Raw genomic sequence first — 12932 nt, forward strand, 5'->3', positions numbered from 1 at the left:
TTCTAGTACACATCTCTTTATCCTGTAGTTACAAGGACACTTTTCTCCATCGTCCAGTAACAAGGACACATCTCTTTATCCTGTAGTGAAAAAAAGGAATATTTGTTTGTCCTGCCGCTCTCCAGTTACGTCTCTCTCCCCAGCTCAGTCATCATTACGCTTCTCCTTCCTCCAAACAATCAACAAAACTCTTCAGTTACCCATCAGCATCTCTCTCCCTTTCCCGACCACAACTATCACCATCACAACTGCCACCATCACAACAACCACCATCACAACAACCACTATCACAACAACCACCATCACAACAACCACCATCACAACTACTCCCACCACTACCACCCCGCCCAGCGACAACTAATGTTGTCTCAGTCTTAGAAATTCATCTCCGTCAATGATATCTGAGTCAAGCAGAGTTTTCCTTCCCAGAGAATTTCAATTAATGTCCTCACACATAAAGGCGAGTGGAAACTAAATCATATATTTTTTCTCATTAATAAACATTAAGTCGATTCTGCATCTCGCATTTACTGAGTTTCTCTGAAATTTGGATGATTTTGACTAAATTTATTCGTATTTACATTCCCCTGTTATCTTACTTCTGTGTGAACGATAGACTGACTTGAGGTTCTGAAGTCTGAGGCGAAGTCAATGGGGACTGTTATGACGATCAACAATATTCTCTTCCCTCAAATATAGATAAACCTAGAGAGTTATACCTTCCTATATAGTAATAACCGTGTTAAACACTTGTTCCTATATATAAATTAGTATTTTTGTGGACTAGCATTGCTCTTGTAGCTGTGGTTGTGAGTGTCCTTGCAATTTTTATTTTTGTTGCCGTTTTTATTGTTGTCGTTGTTATATTGAAAAAAAAGCGCCAAGCCTAGTAGGTTTATAGAGCCTACTATTGCTTCCACTCACCCTGACTGTAGTATATAAGCTACTGGCTGGTGAACGTTTCCCCAGTAAACATTCTCAGATGTTTCGCAAGTGTTTCATTCTTCAAGAATCTAGAAACCGGGGTTTGTTTATTACCAGTTCTCGTTGCTGGAGTGGTCATCCCACAGAAGAGCTTCGAAAACTGGGAACAAGATTCACAGCTACTCGATATACTGAGTGGGAAATTGACATTACCTCCTGTCTTCCTAAACTCTCAAGTATATTTATTTATTAACACCGCTCTTTCAAAGTGTAGATTTTGTACTTTCCATCTCCAGGACTCAAGTCCGGCCTGTTGGTTCCCCTGAATCCCTTCATAAATGTTACTTTGCTTACACTCCAACAGCAAGTCAAGTATTAAAAACCATTTGTTTCCATTCACTTCTATCAAATACGCTCACGCATACTTGCTGGAAGCCCAAGCCCCTTGCACACAAAACCTCCTTTACCCCCTCCCTCCAACCTAAACTCTGAAGTGTACTACCCAGCAGACACAGGAGATTCTTGTTAACATGTTAAAAGACATATGAAAGATCACGAACATTTTAGTCGATCAAAAGACATATACTACCTTATCTTTAATCCTGGAAGAAACAATCCTATCTATATTCTATTCTCTTGCCACCTAACATCGCTTAAAGCTTCAGTCATATTATTTTATTACATTTGATTAAACATTATTAAACCGACCTTATCAAGCTCATTTATTTTTTTCCATTGCTTTCAATCAGGGACCAGCGTTGTCCCTGACAAAAGGCATCCGATCACTCGAACGATTTGCCAAGGCATAATAAATGTTCTAGCAAGTAATGAGAGTTGGGTGGCAACACACATGTTTTACCTATTGTCCTCACCCAGAGAGTATAGTTACGGGTCTCACCCAAAGAAGATACTTGCAGGATCTAACAAAAAGATTGCACTTGAAGGTCTCACCCAGAGAAGATACTTGCAGGATCTAACACAAAGATTGCACTTGAAGGTCTCACCCAGAGAAGATATTTACTGGATCTAACACAAAGATTACACTTGAAGGTCTCACCCAGAGAAGATACTTGCAGGATCTAACACAAAGATTGCACTTGAAGGTCTCACCCAGAGAAGATACTTACAGGATCTAACACAAAGATTACACTTGAAGGTCTCACCCAATGAAGATACTTGCAGGATCTAACACAAAGATTACACTTGAAGGTCTCACCCAATGAAGATACTTGCAGTATCTAACACAAAGATTACACTTGAAGGTCTCACCCAGAGAAGATACTTGCAGGATCTAACTCAAAGATTGCACTTGAAGGTCTCACCCAAAGATACTTGCAGTATCTAACACAAAGATTACACTTGAAGGCCTCACCCAGAGAAGATACTTGCAGGATCTAACACAAAGATTGCACTTGAAGGTCTCACCCATAGAAGATACTTGCAGGATCTAACACAAAGATTACACTTGAAGGCCTCACCCAGAGAAGATACTTGCAGTATCTAACACAAAGATTACACTTTAAGGTCTCACCCAGAGAAGATACTTGCAGTATCTAACACAAAGATTACACTTGAAGGTCTCACCCAGAGAAGATACTTGCAGGATCTAACACAAAGATTACACTTGAAGGTCTCACCCAGAGAAGATACTTGCAGGATCTAACTCAAAGATTGCACTTGAAGGTCTCACCCAAAGATACTTGCAGTATCTAACACAAAGACTGCACTTGAAGGCCTCACCCAGAGAAGATACTTGCAGGATCTAACACAAAGATTACACTTGAAGGTCTCACCCAGAGAAGATACTTGCAGGATCTAACACAAAGATTACACTTTAAGGTCTCACCAAGAGAAGATACTTGCAGGATCTAACACAAAGATTACACTTGAAGGTCTCTTCCAGAATTATACTTGCAGGTTTCACGCAGAAATTATAGGAGTCGAGTTCTCACCCAGAGATTATATTTATGCGAGGCAGGAGTCACTGTTAAAATATATTCTTTTAGTCAGTTGACGTGACAATGGAGTCAATATCGTGTTACTAATATTGATGTAGCATCTCAAGGTGATACCGGGGGTCAATACCGTGTTATCAGCATTGCTGAAGTGAGTTGAGGTGATGCAAGTCATTACCATGATACTAACATTATTGTAGTCACTTGAAGTGACTGCAGTAGTGTTACTAACAATGTTGAAGCAACTTGAGGTGATACAGGAGTCACAATCGCGTTATTTATGTTGTGGTAGTCACCTGACATGCTGAAAGCGTCAATGTCATGTCATTATTAATAACGAAAAGTCTGGCTCCCCGAGATGGAAATGGCTCAAAAATCTTTAGACGACGTTTCTGTCCATTCTGGACAATTATCAACAATACATAACCTGCACATAGGAGAGCGAAAAGCTTATGCCGACCATTCATAAGTCACTTGTAAGACTTGTGAATGGTCCAGGACGGATCGAAACGTCGTCATAAGCTTTTCTCTCTCTCTCCTATGTGCGGGTTATAAGTGTACAGTAAGTCCTCGATTTACAGACACATTGAGAATCTTCTGGTTGACCAGGCAAGCACCAGACGAGCCTTGCCCATGGCCGGGCTCCGAGAGTAGTGAGACTCTCGAAACTCATCAAAGGTATATTGTGTATATCATTATTACATTATTGTACACAAATCAGGTCGTCTCCAGTGTGTTAAGATGAGAACTTCCTGTACTGTTCCAGTCCTGTTATTGTGTCTTTTCCTTGTCATGCAACAGATGAGTGAAGAAATGGTACACAATTAACCCGCACATAAAAGAGAGAAGCTTACGACGACGTTTCGGTCCGTGTGACTTTGTCAATGGTCCAAGTCGGACCGAAACGTCGTCGTAAGCTTCTCTCTTTTATGTGCGGGCTATTTGTGTATCGTTCCAGTCACGGTATTGTGCCTTTTTTGTTATTTAAGAAATGGTATACTGCTGTTGTGTTTAATAGAACAGAGTGAAATCTAGGGTTTCCTGTGGGTTATCTGTGAAGTGTTCCATGTATGGTATGTTGATATTCATGCTTTAAAGGAATGATTATTCTTGCCGAACCATAATGTATGTTTTTTTTTATAATGTGTAAAAACTTGCATGGGTCATTAAGCTGAATTGGTAGTGGAGGTTCGATCCACCCGTGTGCCGAGTCACCACCTGACACAATCACCTGGGTGCTGAGTCACCACCTGACACATTCACCTGTGTGCTGAGTCACCATCTGATATCCATGTGTGTGCTGAGTTACCACCTGACACATCCACCTGGGTGCTGAGCCACCACCTGACACATCCACCTGTGTGCTGAGTCACCACCTGATACATCCACCTGTGTGCTGAGTCACCACCTGACACATCCACCTGTGTGCTGAGTCACCACCTGACACATCCACCTGTGTGCTGAGCCACCACCTGACACATCCACCTGTGTGCTGAGTCACCACCTGGCACATCCACCTGTGTGCTGAGTCACAACCTGACACATCCACCTGTGTGCTGAGTCACTACCTGACACATCCACCTGTGTGCTGGTCACTACTTGAAACATCCACCTGTGTGCTGGTCACTACTTGAAACATCCACCTGTGTGCTGAATCACAACCTGACACATCCACCTGTGTGCTGAGTCACCACCTGACACATCCACCTGTGTGCTGAGCCACCACCTGACACATCCACCTGTGTGCTGAGTCACCACCTTGGTTACAAGGTGTGATTTACATATTATAAAATACTAATTACAAAGAGGACCACTATCATGCCTAGCATGACCATAAGGAATCAGAATAGGGTGAAGTGTTTGGTGCTATAAGATTCTGGCTATGAAACTCAGCAGTCTGTCAGCTTCTCTGCTCTCAGATAACCATTGCTGGTTACAACTGAAGCTGTTGCTAATGATTATTTCAAGGTCCTTCTCTTGTCTAGGTTAGTGTGTCGAAAACATATCACGTTTGCGATAGTCATACCCATAATGCATTATCAGGCACTTGCCTACGTCTAGACTTATCACCCTCATCTTCGATCACAACATCAACCTGCCCAGATCACAGCATCAACCAGTCCAGATCACAGCATCAACCAGCCCAGATCACTCTTAATACTCAAAATGACTGATTTGGTTGCTGTACTTTTCCCTCAAATTAGTGTCATCTGCAGATTCTTCAATCTTTGATACTAGCCTTGAGTTCAGATACATTGCTTATGCTCTTTCATCTCACGTGGTACCTTTATATATCCTTGTGTCCTTTGTATTATTTGTAAAGGCGTGACAAAGCTTGTGATGAACGAAACCTTGCAGCAATAAAAAGTCACATTAGTTACACACGTGTCCTTTAACCTTAGCTTAACACTTACCAGAATGATTTCCTGCAGACATTTGTCTCCTTGTTTCTTATACCAGGGGAATATTCTGGTATGCTTGACAGGTAAGTGGAATGCTAGAGAGGCATGAAGCACAGTAGGTTGATATGACATGTTAACACACTCTTAAAGTAAAGGCTACCGAAGCCCAGTGACCTGTCATTACAGCTTCAGTCCCTACCTGACCTTGCGCAAACCTCTGTCTGCAGCTTGTTTAATATGATACGAGGAAAGAGATGAGAACATTACCCGACCAGGTATGGGGTACCTGAGATCACCTGGTTGTTAAAGGTTCGTTGGATCGCTTTTAGACAAGGCGTCAATAAGCACTTGGGTCTTTCGTCCTGGCAAGAGCTGTTGTTGTGTGAGCGTCTCTGATTTATTACAGCCAAGACTCAACATAATACCCCTAATATCATGAGCCTAACACCTGACTTGTGATTCCTCTTTTAGTCCAGATAATGACACTAAGATTTTGACTGAATCTTGCCTCTAATTACCTCATGTCCCAAAACTGTCGCTTATAGCACACCATAATTAGATGTGAATGGCTTCCTCTTGTTCTCGCACCCAGGTAGACGCCATTAATCTGGCTATTTTTTTGGAGATATCCTTGAAACAACTCATCTCAATGTTTTAACTCCGAGGTTTCACACGAAACTGTTGTTCAGGATACTACAGCCAGTTGTAGCTGGCAATGACGAGAGTAAATGATCACACTCAATGTGACAATGTCAGTCACTCAAACATTCATAATAATCATCAAATGATCTGAGACCTGGTAAATCAGCTTGCTCAGATCTTATTTTGCAGCCTGGCAAGAAACGACTCCTAAGGACTGTCATTAACTAATTCACAATATGAGTTAACAGGGTTGAAAATTAAGACACATGTGGAACAAAGTTGGATATGGGTTGTCATGCTTATTCCTTGGGTAACACTGAAAATGTTACTATATAGGTTTGAGAAAACCTATATAGTATGGGCCAGTAGACCTGCTTCAGTCTTCATCCTTTATGTTAGTCCCCTTATCTGAAAATCCCCACCGGGAGGGTTAACGGTTAGGTACGTCGCTGGGTACTTCGTCCAGGTCACGCAAACTCTGGCAGAAACCGTTCCACACTCCAACATTATACTTTCATGGGGCAACAAAGTGTCCACACAAGACAGCCCCAGACTCAGACACAAGTTAGAGAACAACAAACCCAGAGAGCAATTAAACACAAACTCAGGCTGGATACAAACAGTCTCTCACGAAACCAACCCGTTTCATATTACTATAATCAAAAAGAAGCGCTAAACCACAAGGGACCCGTTTCATAAATCCCTAAATTCAAATCCTACTGAAGGTCATACATGCAGAACGCAGCGCCGGGCTTACGCCATCATCACTGTGAATTGAAAAACTCGTTATTTTTCCCCAAGTGGAAAAACTGTGTACAGAGATTTTTCGGGTTTTTACGCCATGCTATTTATGGGTGTTTGTGTCAAAGCCTCACGAGCAGAGAAGGAAGTAAATAACATAAACGTTTGATTTTCTTATTTTGGCATTTGACTTTCGTATAGTATTTACTTTCCTTTTCCGACTTTACTGAAATTCTTGAATGATATACCGCCTAACATTTGATGTCGGCGCATTATTAATAGAAGAAAAGGTGAGAGAGAGAGAGAATGCGAGAGAGAGAGAGAGAGAGAATACATGGGTGTACATTGCAAAGTCAGCTATCAATAGACTTTGCTGTTCACACCGAAGCTATTTGCTGAAAGGGAATGCCTACTTCCCACTTGATAATGTACTATCAATTTATTGTCCAGAATTTGAGTCAACGATAGTAAAGAAGGGGTCTCCCCTCCCCCCGGCTCCCTCCTGCCTATACCCGCCTGTGACAGTGGGGAAAAGCATTCTCTACCACATTGTGCAGAGCAACTTAAAATTTGGACAAGATAAGAGTAAATAGCTGCTGTCTACGCCTTTACTGCTTCTACCGTACCTCTATTGTAGCTCTAGTGTAACTCTAGTTACCTCTAGTTGTACTTCAAGATACTGTGAAGCAGGTTGACGTCACAACCAGATATCCTGGGGAACATCGGTACAAATTCCAGGATATCTCTGGACGTCTAGAATATCTGGACGTCCACTTTGCGTTTGCAAAGTGGACGTTCAGCTGATTTGTAGAAGAGTGAAATGATTCGGTGTCGAAATCTCCAGAAGGACGATAAGTCCAGTCCTCGACGATACTGTTTGAAAAAGACACTTGATGACTCAATCATTTAAACCTCATGCCGCATACCACATGCCGTTAGTTGTTTGTAATTTTATCACGTTACACGTCAAGAAGATCCTCGTTAAACATATCGAACCTGTTTAATATCTTGCAAGTTTGTTATAGGTCCTCTCTTCTCTTTTTCTGAGAGAGAAGAGGCTTAGTAATGGAAGTTTTTACTCAGTAATAACCCACACGAAGACCGAAACTCTGAAAATTAATTAATCTGTATATTGCGACCTTCCTGCTGGGGTCTTTTTCAGCACGACCCCAGCCAGGGGGTAGAAATATACAGATCATTTATGACTCACGATATTGTAATGACACGATTGCAAAAACAAACAAACAAAAATACCACTATCTGGAGTTTTTTTTGACACTCTGACCGCGGGTTCTATCCCCACCTGAGGTATGGTTTGAACAGATCAATTAATTTTCTGAGTTCCGTTTCAGTGCGAGTTAATATTGAACATTGACAAGTGTTCATTATACTTTCTTTAGTTATTCATTAAAGTCTTTGCTGATATGGTTAATTATGTTCCTTAATGATGTTATGGGTTTCGATGCTTTTCTGCGTTCCTAACGTTACCTAACGTTACCTAACGAATTTATCTATATTAAATATAATTAGGGGACCAGAACCGGAGAGAATAATGCAGATAGCGTGAGACCAGAATAATGCACTGTATTAATATTGTTTCTGGAGTGTTGCACTTGACAATTCAAGTTACGAAGTCAGACTTGTTGCATGCAGCAAGAGTTTGCTAAGTGTATTTCAAGCTTCTGACTCTTCCCAGGCGTTGTTCCTCCGCTATCTTTGTTAGCGGGTTTTAATTGTAAGTTATAGTTATATGGATGATAAGAGAGAGAGAGAGAGAGAGAGAGAGAGAGAGAGAGAGAGAGAGAGAGAGAGAGAGAGAGCTGATGTAGGTAACTGCTCTTAGCTTGTAAATAAAGGTACGAACCCTTAACCTAAACTTTGAAAACCCTCGTGAACAAAAAGAGAGAGAGAGAGAGAGAGAGAGAGAGAGTCTCCACCAGCCCACATTCTAACTATCTACAATATGCAACACTTTACATAAATACCACTGCTTCTGCTATTACTACTAATTTTGTAATAGGTTAGTTCTACGATAATTATAATTTATTATGCCTTACTTCCCTGGAGCCTATCATTGTCAATTGTCTTAAGAATATGGAGTTACGAGGAAAAAGAACAATCTCCAGGTCTAAGTCTATATTCCTGAAGACCACTCGTACGTTTAGCAACTTTGATTATACTGGCGATATTTTTTCTATTTACTCGTGATTCAGAGAACAGGTTTTAGATAATGAATGCTCTTCTAGGAAGGCGCGTTGAAAGCTTTTATATTCTCTGGTGCTGGATGCGATCAATACATTTTCCCGCAGTCTTTCGCAAATTGTTAGGTTGGGTACTATTTGTTAGGAAGCAGCGCAGATGTTTTCTGACGCGAGTCTTAAATATATGATGACCCACCACTGAAGCTTTTGGATATTTGACTGAGGCCTTCTGCTGGCTCACCGGTTTGCCTCTTTAAAAGATAAGGATAATATCATTTAATGTTACTGCGTTAGGATATTTCAGTAAGAATGACTACTGAACCCAAGATTCTTTCTGCGTCTCACATCTATCGTCTCGTGGATTTATGCCAAGTTATCTATCGCTAATAACGCTTCATGCTCAAAATTTTCATAATTCTTTGTCTCTCACATAGCCTTAAACAGAAACCTTCTCTTAATAACATGTAATTACAAGTGTGCACAAAGAACTGGAGCCATACAATGTATTAGGATGTTGACTCTGGTTTAAGTGTCAAACGTTAGGCCGAGATAATGGAAAATCTTCAAGTTATCCCTATGTTTAATTTTTTTATTTTTGAGAATACTGGTAATACTGGAGTTGGGAGGAACAGTCGCAATACCACCACAAGGCAAATGTCTGCTGTCAGGTGTCGTTTATGGGAAGGATTCTGGCTACACATGGTGCAAGACAGCTGTTGACAGGTGTCGTTGAGGGCAAGGATATTGGCTACATATGCAGCCAGATGGCCTCTGACGAATATCTTGTAGGCAGGGGAACTATCGCACCATGTGAAGGACGCACTTGACTGTTGCCATGTGTTGGGCCTCCAGGTAGTAGCAGTCTCAGGAGCCTTGCTGGGTTGGAACGTCAGTAGCAGTCTCAGGAGCTTGCTGGGTTGGAACGTCAGTAGCAGTCTCAGGAGCTTGCTGTGTTGGAACGTCAGCAGCAGTCTCAGGAGCTTGCTGGGTTGGAACGTCAGTAGCAGTCTCAGGAGCTTGCTGGGTTGGAACATCAGCAGCAGTCTCAGGAGCTTGCTGTGTTGGAACGTCAGTAGCAGTCTCAGGAGCTTGCTGGGTTGGAACGTCAGTAGCAGTCTCAGGAGCTTGCTGTGTTGGAACGTCAGTAGCAGTCTCAGGAACTTGCTGTGTTGGAACGTCAGCAGCAGTCTCAGAAGCTTGCTGGGTTGGAACGTCAGTAGCAGTCTCAGGAACTTGCTGTGTTGGAACGTCAGTAGCAGTCTCAGGAGCTTGCTGGGCTGGAACGTCAGTAGCAGTCTCAGGAGCTTGCTGGGCTGGAACGTCAGTAGCAGTCTCAGGAGCTTGCTGGGCTGGAACGTCAGTAGCAGTCTCAGGAGCTTGCTGGGTTGGAACGTCAGTAGCAGTCTCAGGAGCTTGCTGGGCTGGAACGTCAGTAGCAGTCTCAGGAGCTTGCTGGGTTGGAACGTCAGTAGCAGTCTCAGGAGCTTGCTGGGTTGGAACGTCAGTAGCAGTCTCAGGAGCTTGCTGGGTTGGAACGTCAGTAGCAGTCTCAGGAGCTTGCTGGGTTGGAACGTCAGTAGCAGTCTCAGGAGCTTGCTGGGTTGGAACGTCAGCAGCAGTCTCAGGAGCTTGCTGGGTTGGAACGTCAGTAGCAGTCTCAGGAGCTTGCTGGGCTGGAACGTCAGTAGCAGTCTCAGGATCTTGCTGTGTTGGAACGTCAGCAGCAGTCTCAGGAGCTTGCTAGGTTGGAACATCAGCAGCAGTCTCAGGAGCTTGCTGTGTTGGAACGTCAGTAGCAGTCTCAGGAGCTTGCTGGGTTGGAACGTCAGTAGCAGTCTCAGGAGCTTGCTGTGTTGGAACGTCAGTAGCAGTCTCAGGAACTTGCTGTGTTGGAACGTCAGCAGCAGTCTCAGAAGCTTGCTGGGTTGGAACGTCAGTAGCAGTCTCAGGAGCTTGCTGGGCTGGAACGTCAGTAGCAGTCTCAGGAGCTTGCTGGGCTGGAACGTCAGTAGCAGTCTCAGGAGCTTGCTGGGCTGGAACGTCAGTAGCAGTCTCAGGAGCTTGCTGGGTTGGAACGTCAGTAGCAGTCTCAGGAGCTTGCTGGGCTGGAACGTCAGTAGGAGTCTCAGGAGCTTGCTGGGTTGGAACGTCAGTAGCAGTCTCAGGAGCTTGCTGGGTTGGAACGTCAGTAGCAGTCTCAGGAGCTTGCTGGGTTGGAACGTCAGTAGCAGTCTCAGGAGCTTGCTGGGTTGGAACGTCAGTAGCAGTCTCAGGAGCTTGCTGGGTTGGAACGTCAGCAGCAGTCTCAGGAGCTTGCTGGGTTGGAACGTCAGTAGCAGTCTCAGGAGCTTGCTGGGCTGGAACGTCAGTAGCAGTCTCAGGAGCTTGCTGGGTTGGAACGTCAGCAGCAGTCTCAGGAGCTTGCTGGGTTGGAACGTCAGTAGCAGTCTCAGGAGCTTGCTGGGTTGGAACGTCAGTAGCAGTCTCAGGAGCTTGCTGGGTTGGAACGTCAGTAGTAGTCTCAGGAGCTTGCTGGGCTGGAACGTCAGTAGCAGTCTCAGGAGCTTGCTGGGCTGGAACGTCAGTAGCAGTCTCAGGAGCTTGCTGGGCTGGAACGTCGCCAGCAAATAGAATAGACATATTCTTGTTACTCCTCTTTCATGTCTGGTGATGTGAAGATATAAGAAATATTCTATAGTGTACAATGAGAAGAAATACTCTATGATGCAAAATACGACTTCATAGGCGAAATTCCTAATTCCCTGCACAGGGAATTTAATAAAAAAAAGGCAAATTTCTAAAATGCCTGAAGGTTCAGAAGAGTCGGAATTAGATACGACACATTCAAAATCGTTTCATTTTGTACCAAGGGCGTCCTCTGTTGCCATACCAGAGAAATTCTCTTGATGATTAGCAATCCACCCTTGTAGGGAATTATTTTAATTAGACACACATTGCTCTACGATGCTCTCCCTTCATATTCAAGGATGCAATAATTTTCGAGTATTTTTATACTTCCCGCCTGCTCCGTACAATGTTCTTTTTCAATATAACATTGTTCCTCCAACGCAAATTGAATCAGGTCAATTGTCGATATGTATTGGAAGTATGCTAAGGAGACCATTACATGAATGTTAAAGTATGCTGAAGTTCTCTTATCTTTTATTTTCGCATTTTTTATTTGGGCTCTCTGGTAACATTAACCAGTGGTAACATTGGTCTCATCGCTGGGAATATTGATCTAGCAGCAAACGTCTGTCCCCAAACTGGCTGGAGTTGGCACACATGACTTCTTAGCTGTGCTAGCACACTTGGCTGTGCGGCAATTAACAGACGTGAAGGTATAGCTGCCTTTGCTACTCCTGTGTGACAGCAGTTGGAACACTTTGCTATGTGGCTACTGTTAGCACACATGATTGTTCGGTTGGTGTTGGAACACTTGGTTTTTTTCTAGTGTTAACACATACAGGTGTGGGGCTAGTGTTGGCATGACTGGCTGTGTGCTTGGAGTTAAAATACATGACAGTGTTACTGGTGTTAGCACACACATGACTGTGTTGCTGGTGGTAACACACAGATGTGTGGCTGGTGTTGGTACACATAGCTGTGTGGTTAGTGTTCTCACACATAGCTGTGTGGCAGGTGTTGGTACACATAGCTATGTGGCTGGTGTTGGTACACATAGCTGTGTGGCTAGTGTTCTCACACAAAGCTGTGTGGCAGGTGTTGGTACACATAGCTGTGTGGCTGGTGTTGGTACACATAGCTATGTGGCTACTGTTCTCACACAAAGCTGTGTGGCAGGTGTTGGTACACATAGCTGTGTGGCAGGTGTTGGTACACATAGCGGTGTGGCAGGTGTTGGTACACATAGCTGTGTGGCAGGTGTTGGTACACACAGCTGTGTGGCTAGTGTTCTCACACATAGCTGTGTGGCAGGTGTTGGTACACATAGCTGTGTGGCAGGTGTTGGTACATATAGCTGTGTGGCAGGTTTTGGTACATACAGCTGTGTGGCAGGTGTTGTACATATAGCTGTGTGGCAGGTGTTGGTACATATAGCTGTG

This window comes from Cherax quadricarinatus, chromosome 29, assembly GCF_038502225.1.
Source record: "Cherax quadricarinatus isolate ZL_2023a chromosome 29, ASM3850222v1, whole genome shotgun sequence".
NCBI classification, from domain to species: domain Eukaryota; kingdom Metazoa; phylum Arthropoda; class Malacostraca; order Decapoda; family Parastacidae; genus Cherax; species Cherax quadricarinatus.